The following is a 12,877-nucleotide window of genomic DNA, read 5'->3' as shown; positions in this document are numbered from 1 at the left end:
ACCACTCGTCTGTCTGTCGTGCTGTGGTGGTTTGAGTTGCTGTGATTCTGAGGGCTCTGCCACTGGTATTTTAAATAACCAGCAGGGTCACCCATGATGGAAGCTTGTAGGGCAGAGTTTAAAGATCATTTTGGGACTGGACTTAAGATCCTCAGTAGGTTCTTTAGAATAGTAAGGAAGCTCAGAGAGACTTGTCAGGAATATGGAAGGCAGAGAAGGGTACAGAGGAGAGACAGCCAGCAAAGGAGAGACAACCAAGGATCATATGGATGGTGTTGGAGCAGCGGGAATATGTGGAACAGAAATCTGCATTGCAACTCCATATTTTGTTTAGTTAACTTAGAAACAGTATCCTGCAGAGAAGCAATTTTATTCTCTTGATATTTCTTATTGTTGTTGCTGTTAAGTGTCATTGAGTTGGTTCTAATTCAAAATGAAACTGTATAGGGTTTCCAAGGAGCAGCTGGTGGGTTTGAACTGCTAACCTTGTGGTACACAGTCCTGTGCTGAACCACAGTGCCACTCCAGAAGTCCCTTTGTTGTTGTTGTTAAGTGCTGCCAAGTTGATTCCCACCCATAGTGACCCCGTAAAGGGTTTCCAAGGAGCAGCTGGTGAGCTTGAACCACCGGCCTTCTAGTTCAAATAATTTTGTAGTCTGATGCATTAGATTCCTAGAAGTCCCTTTGTTGTTGTTGTTTTTGTTATGTGCCCTGGAGTCGATTCTGACTCATAGTGACCCTGTACAGGGTTTCTGAGGCTGTAAATCTTTATGGGAGCAGAAAACCTCATCATTCTCCCATGAAACGGCTGGTAGTTTCGAACTGCTGACAATGAGATTAGCAGCCCAATTCATAACCACTACGCTACCAGAGCTCCTTAGAAGCTTCAAAATACCAGTTAAAATCGTTTTGCCATTGAGATTGTTTAATCTGCAAGGCTTAGCTTTCTAATTCACCAACAGATATATCAGTTTATATAATGCAAAGGAACCCCTAAGTAGCCACATAATCAATCACCAGACTGTAGTTGGTAAAGTTGTTCCAAACAGATAGTATGAGCATGGGACAGAATGTCTATAGTACGTGTCTATATAATGGGCAGGAATCACAGGGGGAGCACTGCAGTGCCCTAAAATGTAATGGTTCCCATTTCTAAAGACAGTATACTAACCAAAAGTCAAGAGCTACTGGTCTTCTAGATCCAGCTACACCCTAATAGGGTATTTCTCACAGTTTTGGAAATTGTTTTACTTAAACCAATATGTATCTGAGGCACAGAGGTGTTCATTATCTTGTAACTAGCAGGCAGCCTAATGTTCTGGTGCCTCCTCTGAGTTGGCTTATCCTGTCATGGAAGTCTTTCAGATGGTAGTGAGTATTCTGGAAACTTTTAAATTGCTCATCTTGCACCCATAGAAATTGTAGCTTAGAAAGCTCTGAGATACCTTGTTGTTGTTGTTGTTAGGTGCCATCAAGTTGGTACCAACTCATAGTGACCTTATGCACAGCAGAACAAAACACTGTCCGATCCTGGGCTAACCTCACACTTGTTGCCACACTTGAGCCCATTGATGCTGCCACTTGGCCAATCCATCTTGCTAGGGGTCTTCCTCTTTTTCTCTGACCCTCCATCTTACCAAACATGATATCCTTCTCCAGCAACTGATCCCTCCTGACAATATGTCCAAAGTATGAGAGACGAAGTTTGGCCATCCTGGCCTCCAAGGAGCACTCTGGCTGCACTTTTTCCAACACAGATCTGTTGGTTATTTCGGCAGCCCATGACACTTTCAATATTCTCCTCCAACACCATAACTCAAATGCATTAATCCTTCTACAATCTTCCTTATTCACTGTCCAGCTTTCGCATCCATATGAGGCTATTGAAAATACCATGGCTTGAGTCAGGCACACCTTGGTCCTCAAGTTGACATCTTTGCTCTTCAACACCTTAAAAAGGTCTTGTGCAGCAGATTTGCCTAATGCAATATGTCGTTTGATTTCTTGACTGCTGCTTCCATGAGTGTGATAGTTGATCCAAGAAGAATGAAGTCCTTGACAACTTCAATCTTTTCTCCATTGATAAGAATGTTGTTTATTGATCCAGTGGTGAGAAGTTTTGTTTTCTTTACCTTGATATGCAATCCATCCTGAAGGCTGTGCTTTTTGATCTTCATCAGTAAGTATTTTAAGTCCTCTTCACTTTCAGCAAGCAAGGTTCTATCATCTGCATGTCGCAGGTTGTTAATGAGTCTTCCTCCAATCTTGATGCCACATTTTCTTCATATAACCCAGCTTCTCAGATTATTTGCTAAAATGGAAGAACTCAAATAAGTAAAAAGAGATTCTAATATCTTGTAAAATAAAACTAGTGAAACAGATCTTCAATCAGTCTTGAAGAACTACAGTGCAAGAAAGGCAATACTCAATTTTCAGAGGTTACTTTCCTCCCAAGAGTTTGCAGAGCAGTGAGCCCAAACAGCCCTGCTGCTACCAAAAGCTTACAGCCATTGGGGGTTCTGGCAGTGAATGCATCTTCAAACTCTCACATTTCTGACACCAGAAATGTTAAAAACAAAGTTACAGATTCTATTAAACTGAAGCAAAGAGGTTTGAAGAATACATACCAATCAAATCAGGACACTGAGTCCACAAAGTTAAACTAAGTGTTCCCCCATTCTGAGGGAAAGGTGAGGTTTTTCTACAGAAAAGTGAGGAAGGGAACATGTGACTACAGTCATGGGGACCAAGAGCAACATAGCTACAAGACAATAACATGTTAAATTTCATAAGATTAGTTCATCTATTTTCTAACATAGACATCCTGGAATCAATTTTAGCAAGAGTTTTTCTGAAATGTCTGCATATACAATTTTCCTAGGGCATGCTGCATGAGGATTCTCTCAATGACATCCTAGTAAATATTTCCTGACAAACCACTTCACATCCTTGCCCATTATTCTTTGAGGGTAGTTAAAGAAGTTTCAGTGGAAAGACTATGCACATTTCAAAACAACTTGCGTTTCTAATCTGCAGACAACCTTGATGGATAAGTGCTTTACAAAATTAGTTTTGCAGGGAGGCTGGTGTAAGCATTGTTTCTGAGAACAGCCTTTTCAAAGAGGAGAGAGGCCAACAGGCCTGAAATAGACAACCTGAATCACATTCCTGAACCCCACTCTTATTTGCTAAGGGTAATTCCAAAGCCCAGTTACTGGTAAGATCCAGAAGTAAGTCTGAAGAAAAATGGAGTCTGAAGTAAAATGGAGTCAAATCTGGGCCTGGGTCTGTCAATTTAGTTATGCCAAACACCTCAGGATTTGGGTTTTGCTTACACAGCTTTAATGGGCAATGTCTAATTTATGTGTCAAGTTATGTTCATGGTTGCAGGTGCAGATGTCAAGATAAGCATCTAGATACAGTGATGTGCTGCAGGCAACCTGCCCTCCCTGTGGGAGCACCTGGGATTTACAGATTTGGAAAAGGCTTTTCCATTCAAACAACTGTCAACAATGATGGATATCGAAATCTCAGGTAGGAGGGTAGAAGGAAAGGCTGAGCTCTGAGAACCTGTTGGAACTTAGCCCCATTCTCTTCATCTTTGACTATCCAAGGACTGATGATTTGTGATTCTTTTCCATGTTGCATGTAGGGTATCTGAGCTAAGGCATAAAGAGGTGATTGGAGAGAAAATATGAACTGCTTAGGAATTATACGAGAGGAAGAATTAGGAGTCCTGTGTGGCATTGTAGGATAGACAATGGACCGCAAAGTCAGTTTGAACTGCAAGGTCGGTGGCTCAAATGTACCAGCCACTCTTCAGAAGCCCTATACAAGATCCCTATGAGTCAAAATTGACTTGATGGCACTTAACAACAACAAATAGGAGAAGGGAGACTAGAGAACCAGACCATCATAAGGGAAACCAAGTAGTGATTTGCATGTCATTGAAAGTATTGTTCTGTGCAAAAATTCTAATCTCCAGCTGAAGTTTTAATAACAATCACCTTCCTCCTATTTTTCAAAGCTCAGGAGTCTTTTCAAATCCTTTATCTTTCCTTTCCTTTCCTTTCTATTCTTTCTTCCCTATTTAAAATCTGAAAGAAACTTACAAGAAGTGTTCAGAATGCTAAGACACCTGAGGGACCAGGAACCACATTTTGCCCTTTGACTCTAGCTTCTGAAAATAGCCTGAGCAATTAAGGTGCTCTTAGTCTTTGAACCGCAAGCTCAGTGATTCAAACTCATCAGTCGCTTCTTGGAAGCACTATACAGGGTCACTATTAGTCAGAACTTACTCTGCAGCACTTAACAATAACAGTCCATACCTAGTGAACTAACTGCAGAAAGTTGGGGGTTGGGGGATGAGTAGGGTATGATGCAGTTGTGCGTTTCATTGATTGAATTGATCATGACTATGCATTTAGATCTCAGTCATGCATATTCATTGAGGTCCCAATGACTAAGGGATTCTTGGCCTTGGAGTTCTTTCTTTTGAGAGCTGGTGAGAACATCCATGAACCTGAGAGGGTAGCACATTCATGAAACAATGGTGGCCTGTAGCAGGAACTCTCCCAGACCTTGCTTAACGTGTCTTTTCCCTTGTATGCTTTCTGGTTATAATAATTGCAAGTATAGGTATCTGAGAATTTTGTGAGTTGTTAGTGAACCAGAGTAACTAATTCAGAAGAGAGCTGTGCAGACAGTCAATGAGAAGGATAATGTCTTTCTAGCTTGTGACCTAGTCCCAAAGGCCTAGAGACAGTGAGTGGTACTGGTTGATCAGATGTACAAGTTGCTGTACAGACTCCTGAGCCTATGGCTGGTCTCCAATGATCTGGTCTAGGGTAGCGTGGGATGTACTGATTTAACTCTGGGTGGTTAGGGTGAGAAAGGAAGTGCCACAGAAGAAGTGGCTAGCAATGAGGATCTTGGCGACGTCAGAAGACCAGATTCCATTTCCAGGTGAGAATGGAATTCATGCTAATCATTCATGAAGTTTGTGACAAAGGTGGGTTTGCCCATCTTGCTCCTTAAAATAGGGCAGTTAGCAACACAAGCAACAGTTTGTTATACAAGCAACAGTAACATCACAATCATATCCCCCAAGCTTGAAAATATATAATAGCAATCTTTTCCATCTGTACCAGATTGAAAATTTTTCACATACATGATCCCATCTGATTGGTTTATCAGCCCCATGAAATAAGTAAGGTGGGTGTTATTTTCCTTCAAAGATAAAAAACAGTAATAAGGATCTAGGAGTCCTGACTCCTGTATTTTTATTACTGTTTTACAAACCATTGACAAACTGCTAGCATGATCATCTCCTAACCAAAAGATTGGAGGTTTGAATCTACTCAGAGGCACCTTGGAAGAAATTCCTGGTGAGCTACTTCTGAAAAGTCAACCATTAAAATCCCTATCGAGCACAGTTCTACCCTGCCACATATGAGGTCACCATAAGTCAGGGTCAACTCAATGGAGCCCCAAATATGTGATCTGGTTGGCCTGATCAATCAGATAATCCATCCATTTATCACAAGAATTGACCCAGGGATAACCCACATTTAAACCCCAGCCACAGTTTATCTCTTGTCCCATTTTCTCCATGAGGTTTGTCCTGTTCACCTACCCCAGCCCACGGGGTTGCTCCCTCCTCAGTATTTCCAAAGAAACAGGCCCCATGTCCAAGAAATTGACTCCAGTCTTGTTCTTCACTCTCAGTGAATCAACTTAACCAATCACTGGAGTCTTGGTGTAGTGTTGTAGGGTAAGCACTGAACCATAAAGTCAGATGTTCAAACTCACCAGCTGCTTCTTAGAAATCCTATACAGAACCAACTTGACAGCACTTAACAACAAAAGGATCCCAAGGGAGTGTTATGGGCCTCACAAATCAACATCCATTTCTTGACATTCAGCTTGGGATAGTGTCTAATTATAGCCCATTGCCATCAAGTCATTTCTGACTCACAGTGACCCCTATAGCTACCTAAGAAGCATAAAAGCTTAAGCATTTAGAAATTGACAGAACCTAAGAGACTAAGTCCAATGCTTCTTCATTTTCTAGATGAAACCAAGCCTTCAGGGAAAACAACTTGCCCACGGACACTAAGCAAGGCAAAGGCTCATCAGGCCTCAGTAGCCTGACTCCCAGTTCCTTCCACCACACTTGGCTTCAGAACCATCTAGGCATTCCTACATAGGAGTTAAAGATTGAATATTTGATCCTACTAAGGTTGAATGAAGAACAGTAGCTCTACCAGTCATAAAGATTTTGGTATGTCAAAGCCCTCCACATTCTCCAAGGCTTAGATCCTACCAGAAATTTACAGATGTCAGAATTTGCCTAGTGGCCTGTCAAGATAAAAATGTTACTCCTCTCTTGGCATTTAATTATATGGTATTGGATTATCTGTATTCATATCTTGAATTCTTCCATTTACTATCTGTGTGATTAGAGGCACATTTTCAAATATCCCTATGATTCAGTTTCCACCTATATAAATTTTCATTATTATTGTTATATATAGTTACACCAATGTGTATTTTTATATTGTATATTTTTATATGTATTGTTATAAATCTGATCTTTATTTGTCTTGGGAGTTGGAAACATTACATATAAACTTAAAATATATTTTAATATATATATAATTACAAAATGGATAAATCATAACATGATGAATAAAAATTAGATGATGTTGGCATTTTGTCAGTTGCCATAATAACTCAATTTGTGAATGGTTCTGGATAATCTGGATTATTCCTAGAAATGAGGATTGTGTTTTTAGTCAGAAAATTAGTGAAAGTTATTTGTGTGGTTCTTGTCCTTTTTTTTCTTTGTTTAATTTGCATCGACATCTAAATCTGTCTACTGACTTTAGCAAAGTGGTCGGCTTTGGTTTGAAGGCCCTGATATTTAGAAAAAACTTTAGCTAATCCTTTCACTGTAAATCATAACAATGAACATCTGAGAATTATAGCATCAGTAAATTACATGTTCAACATTATATGCAGTACATATTACTAACGATGTAATTATCATTATTTCAAAGATGTGGTAAATCAGGGGCTACCTGTAGTTCCCACAGCAAAAGAGAAAGCTGTTGTGTTTGTTAGGTGCCATCTAATCTGTTCCAAATCATAGAGACCCTATGCCCAACAGAACAAAACCCTGCCCAGCGTTACTCATAGCGACCCTATGCCCAACAGAACAAAACCCTGCCCAGTATTACTCATAGCGACCCTATGCCCAACAGAACAAAACCCTGCCCAGTGTTACTCATAGTGACCCTATGCCCAACAGAACAAAACCCTGCCCAGCGTTACTCATAGCGACCCTATGCCCAACAGAACAAAACCCTGCCCAGTGTTACTCATAGTGACCCTATGCACAACAGAACAAAACACTGCCCAGGGTTACTCATAGTGACCCTATGCCCAACAGAACAAAACACTGCCCAGGGTTACTCATAGTGACCCTATGCACAACAGAACAAAACACTGCCCAGGGTTACTCTGGAACCCATTACTGCTGCCATGATGTCAAAAGAGATTAGTAAGAATGAAATAAACTAATGAATATAAAGCTCTTAGAACAAATTTTACACGTAGTATAATTGTCCCTCAGTATCTGCAGGGGGTTGGTTCTAGAAAACCAATGCAGATACCAAAATCCAAAGATGTGTATATAAAATGGTGTCATATTTGCATATAACCTACGCATATCCTCCCATACACTTTAAACCACCTTTAGATTAGTTACAATACCTAATACAATGTAAACACTCTGTGAACTTGATGTTCTCTCTTATCTTTAAAAGGATATCTTTGATCACTTACTTGCTTTTTTTTTCCCCCACCAAATATTTTTGATCAGCATTAGTTTAATCCACAGATGTGGAGCCCACATATATGGAGAGTTCACTATAAGTACTCAATAAAAATGAGCATTATTATAATATTCTCCCTCCTGATATTTGCCATGGTTGTCTTGTATTGACATTTCACTCTTAAATTGATGTATAGCTTTTTGTACATGTTCTACCCTCTCCTAAAAGCTCCCACATGACAGAGACCACATCATAATGATTTATAGCTTCTAGAATGCCTAGGACATAGTAGAATGATGAGGCTTTCTGTTCCCGCAAAGATTACCAGCCTCAGAAACCTTATCCAAGGTCACGATGAATCAGAAATGACCCAACAACACCAATATCTAGGACAGGACTCTGAACTCAACAAAGTAAGTACTCAACAAGTAAGTGGGAGGAGGCAAGAATGTCCTCTCCATCAACCCTAGAAAGGATGAACTTGACTGGTTTGCTAAATGAAAGATCCAGCAAATTGACTTTCGAAATCAGCAAATGAGAGGAAGTTCCGGGAGCTCCTTGAAGCAGTAGGGACAAGGTAACTGTATTTTGTGCCAATTTTGTTGTTTTTGTTGAGTGCTATCAAGTTCATGCAACTCATAGCAACCCCATGTGACAAAGCAGAGCTACTCCATAGGGTGTTCTAGGCTGGAATCTGTACAGGAGTGGATTCAGACCTGCCAAACTTTCATTTAGCAGGTGAGCACTTAACCATGGCCTTACCATGGTTCTTGTGTCAACCATTTGTTGTTGTTGCTAAGTGCCATTGAGTTGGTTCTGACTCTTAGTGGCCCTGTATAGGGTTTCCAAAGAGCGGCTGATGGGTTTGAACTTCTGACCTTGCAGTTAGCAGACCAGTGCTTATCTTACAACACCACACCAAGACGCCTGTGTCAACCATGTTAAGTACTATCAAGCCAGTTCTGACTCATAATGACACTGTATAGAGTTTCCAAGGAGCGACTGGTGGGTTTGAACTACCAATCTTTTGGTTAATAGTCCAGTGCTTATCCTGCAGCTCCATACCAGGAGTCCTGTGTCAACCATAGACAAGACCAAAAAGGACGGACTTCCACTGGAGCTGAAGAAGTGATTTAGGCATCAAGAAAATTTTTCTTACTGTATTGGGACTCTGAAACCTTTGTAAATAAGGTCATGGTATTTTCTGAAGAGTTTTAGAAAAGAGGAAATGGATTTATTCCTACCATAGCTAGAGTCTTGTGGTGCTGTAGGATAAGCACTGGACCACAGAGTCAGCTTGAACTGCAAGGTCAGTGGTTCAAATCCACCAGCTGCTCCTTGGAATCCCTACATAGGATTGCTATGCGTTGAAACCGATTCAACGACACTAGACAACAACAACAATGATTGGAGAGAGGTCCTCATCAAAGACAAGTGGATGAATGTCTAGTTCTATTTTGCAGGCCTGCTATTGAAGGAAACCAAAGATACCAGATCTGTAGACCCCAGTCCAGGAAGCCAAGGTCTCTGAACATCCCAGGCAGATTTCACTGGACCTCCCAGCCCAACCACCAAAGCTGTAACCAGGGCTTTCTCTCTGGGTTGCGATTGGAAGAAATGGTTTGGAGACAAGGGAATAAGGATAAGGTTGTCAGAAATTAATGACATCATTTCCCTACAGCAATCTGAGATACTTGGGAGAAAGGTGTGGCATTGTTGTTGTTATCAAGTGTTATCTAGTTGGTACCAACTCATAGTAACCCTGTATAGGTTTTCCGAGGAGCAGCTAGTGAGTTTGAACCATGACTGACCTTGCAGTTTAAACCAACCTTGAAGTCAAGTACTTATCCTATTGCATAAATACTGATATTATTATTATGAATCAGAATTTATTTTCTTCAAATCCCTTCTTCACCTTAATACTCTTAACAATGAACCATTTCTAGGAAAAGAGAATAAAAGACTTGGCAGGCTGTTTTCTAACTGAGCAGTGTTGGGGGACCTTGCAAGCAGGCATCCTAAATGGTCTTTCTCTCAGGGATTAAATATTGTGAACTAGCCAGACACCAATCTGTCCAATCAGAATTCCCCCTCCCTGACCCAACCTTCTCCTCCCTTATTCCTCCATTTTAGTTACCCTTTGACCTGAACACAATATAAATATTTAACCTCCTTTATTACCTGAAAATCCTCTGTATTCATTCTGTTTATTCAGTGATGGTTTCTTAAAAACAAAACAAAGACTAAAGGATTGGGTCAAACAACCAGTTTGTCTGATTTTTCTACTGAGGTAATCCCTTTTGATATTTAATTTAGATAATTGACTACTTGCTCCCCACAGATACCACAGATTTTCCCAACCCACTTGCTCTTAGTCCTTCCTCACCCACCTCACTTTCTCTGTCTGGAGTAATCCTTCTCATTTTTCAAAATCTATTTCACATATCCCCTTGTCTGTGAAGACTTTCATGAGAGCCCCATCACACTCTCCACCACTTGGGTCAGCCTCTCCTGCCTTTGTGTCTTCAGAATGCTTTGGATTTGTACCCAAGATAGGTCTTACCACAGCTATTCTCCAAGAGCTACAGAGAAGCAATAACATGGTGGGACTCTGGAATCACACTGGTTGTTCAGTGATGTTGAGTTCATTTTCTACTCATAGCAATCCCATGTGAGAGAACAGAACTGCCCCATAAGGTTCCTTGGATGTAATCTTGATGGAAACATATTACCAGGATTCCCCCCCACAGAGCCCCTGAGTGGATTCAAGCCACCAACCTTCTGGTTAGCAGCAGGACACTTAACTGTTTCCATCAATGTTCCTTGAAATTATATTGTTGTTAAGTGCCATCAAGTCGGTTCTGACTCATAGAGACCCTGTATAGGGTTTCCAAGGAATGAATGGTGAATTTGAACCACCGACCTTATGTTTCAAACCGACCTTGTGGTCCAGTGAATTATCCTACTGCACCATGCCATACTCCACTACTTGGCTTCAAATATAAACTATATCTAGTTTTGATACCCAAGGCAACTTTTTTTTAAACTTTTTTATGGGCCAAAGAGACTATCTTATTTGATTTTTCTTGACAAGTATCTGGCTTTCAGCAGATACCGGAGTCCTAGGTGATGCCAATAGTTCATGTACTGAACTGCTCACTGAGGTTGGAAGTTTAAATACAACCAGAGATGACTGGGAAGAAAAGCTTGGTAAACTATTTCTGAAAAAGATCAGTCATTGAAAATCCTGTGGAGAATAGTGCCACCCTGGCACACATGAGCACACCATGAGTCAGAATCAACTTTACAACAACTGGTGCTAGTTCAAAAAGACATTATGCAATAGTTGGCACTGGGGGTATACATACAAATAAGGAAGAAAGTGGAACAAAAGGAAAAATGAATGGAAATGTGGGAAGGGGAAAATATAAGAATGAAGAGGAAGAAACAGGAATGGGGAAAGAAAAGATTTTTCTTTTAAAGAAAAAATCATTTGGAGCTCTGCGTTCTGGAGAGGCGCTTCTGAGGACGGTGGCAGGCTGCTGACGCAACTGCTGAGGAGAACTGCGAGTGGGTTCGGTATCTCTCGTCTAGATTTCCGCAACGATGAGTGCTGCCAGCGAGTCCCACCCGCACGGGGCGAAGCGTTCAGCCTCCCCAGACGACGACCTTGGAGGCAACAGACTTAGGTAATGAGGAGAGAAAACAAAAGTTCCTGAGACTCATGGGAGCAGGAAAGAAAGAACATATTGGTCGTCTTGTTATAGTAGATCACAAATCAACGTCTCACTTTCGAACAGGGGAAGAAGACGAGAAAATTAATGAAGAGCTGGAATCTCAGTATCAGCAAAGTATGGACAGTAAATTATCAGGAAGATATTGATGACATTGTGGACTTGGCTTCAGTGAGGTAGAAGACCATGATGGAGAAGGTGATGTGCCAGGAGATGATGATGATGATGATGAGTCACCTGACGCAGAAAGCCCAGATGACTCTGAGAGTGATTCCAAGTCAGAGAAAGAACAATCTGCTTTAGAACTACAAGCTCCAGAACACCCTGACAAGGTGGAGGATCCCCAAAAAAGAAGGACGCAAAGAGCAATTATAAAATGATGTTTGTTAAATCCAGTGGTTCATAACTCCCCAAACACTAAGTCTTTGTATTAAAAGTAAGCCTTATTGTTATAATGCACAGTGGAGGACTGTTTATAGAGCACAGACCTTTGTATTCTAAATTTTTAAAAAGGTCCTGTTAAGAAATTACAAAGAGTGTTTGCTTTCAGATGCCATGGGTTACATACACTTTTGTGGGCATGACTATAACCATTTTTGTAAAGAGTAAGAGTTGTATAAATAAGAAATAAATACAGTACTCAGCGTCCTTCCATATTAGCATCATCAGCCCTCTAATCTTACCTTCTTCCCTTCTAATGCAGTTAGAGGGGTGACACTTTTGAAACTGGTTAAGTTTTGTGGGTCTTTTTGTTGTTGTGATAGCATTTTATCCTTTTTTGTTTCTTCATGTTTTTCTCTTATAAAAAGGTTATTTGAGGGGAAAAAAATAATTTGGAAGTGGTTGTGACATTAAACATCTAATACATAAATTCTCAAACTCTAACCTATCAGCCCACTAGAAGTCTATTGTTTAGGGCATCAGGGTTAATTTTTTCAGCTAACTGTTCGTATATACCAGCAAGGTCTGCTGACAAGGATGCGACGTAAGCAGGCAGCTCACAATATCTGTCTCTTGTTGTTAAGTGCTGTCAAATCAGGTCCAACTCATAGCAACCCTGTACCGGGTTTACAATGAGCGACTGGTGAGTTTGAACCCCCAACCTTGTGGTTCAAACCAACCTTGCAGTCCAGTGCTTATCCTACAATGCCACACAGGACTGTCTCGTAGGCTTTTTCATTTCTTTTTGCCAGGTCCTTTCTCTTGCCGAGCTGCGGGGTGGGTTTGAACAAACTTTAGGTTAGCAGCTAGGCACTTAACCAGTGTGCCACCAAGCTCCATTCTTTCCACTTATACCACTTCGTT

The 12,877-nt window shown here is 40.8% G+C and overlaps 1 pseudogene; it reads left to right on the top strand.

Annotated features, from left to right (window-relative positions):
* The first annotated feature begins 11,444 nt into the window (after window positions 1-11,444).
* LOC102827291 lies at window positions 11,445-11,978 on the top strand (annotated as a pseudogene).
* Window positions 11,979-12,877: the final 899 nt, after the last annotated feature.

This window comes from Chrysochloris asiatica, unplaced genomic scaffold (assembly GCF_000296735.1).
Source record: "Chrysochloris asiatica unplaced genomic scaffold, ChrAsi1.0 scaffold00110, whole genome shotgun sequence".
Taxonomy (NCBI): domain Eukaryota; kingdom Metazoa; phylum Chordata; class Mammalia; order Afrosoricida; family Chrysochloridae; genus Chrysochloris; species Chrysochloris asiatica.
The sequence above is the reverse complement of the archived record's forward strand: the minus strand, read 5'-3'. Positions and strand labels throughout refer to the sequence as shown.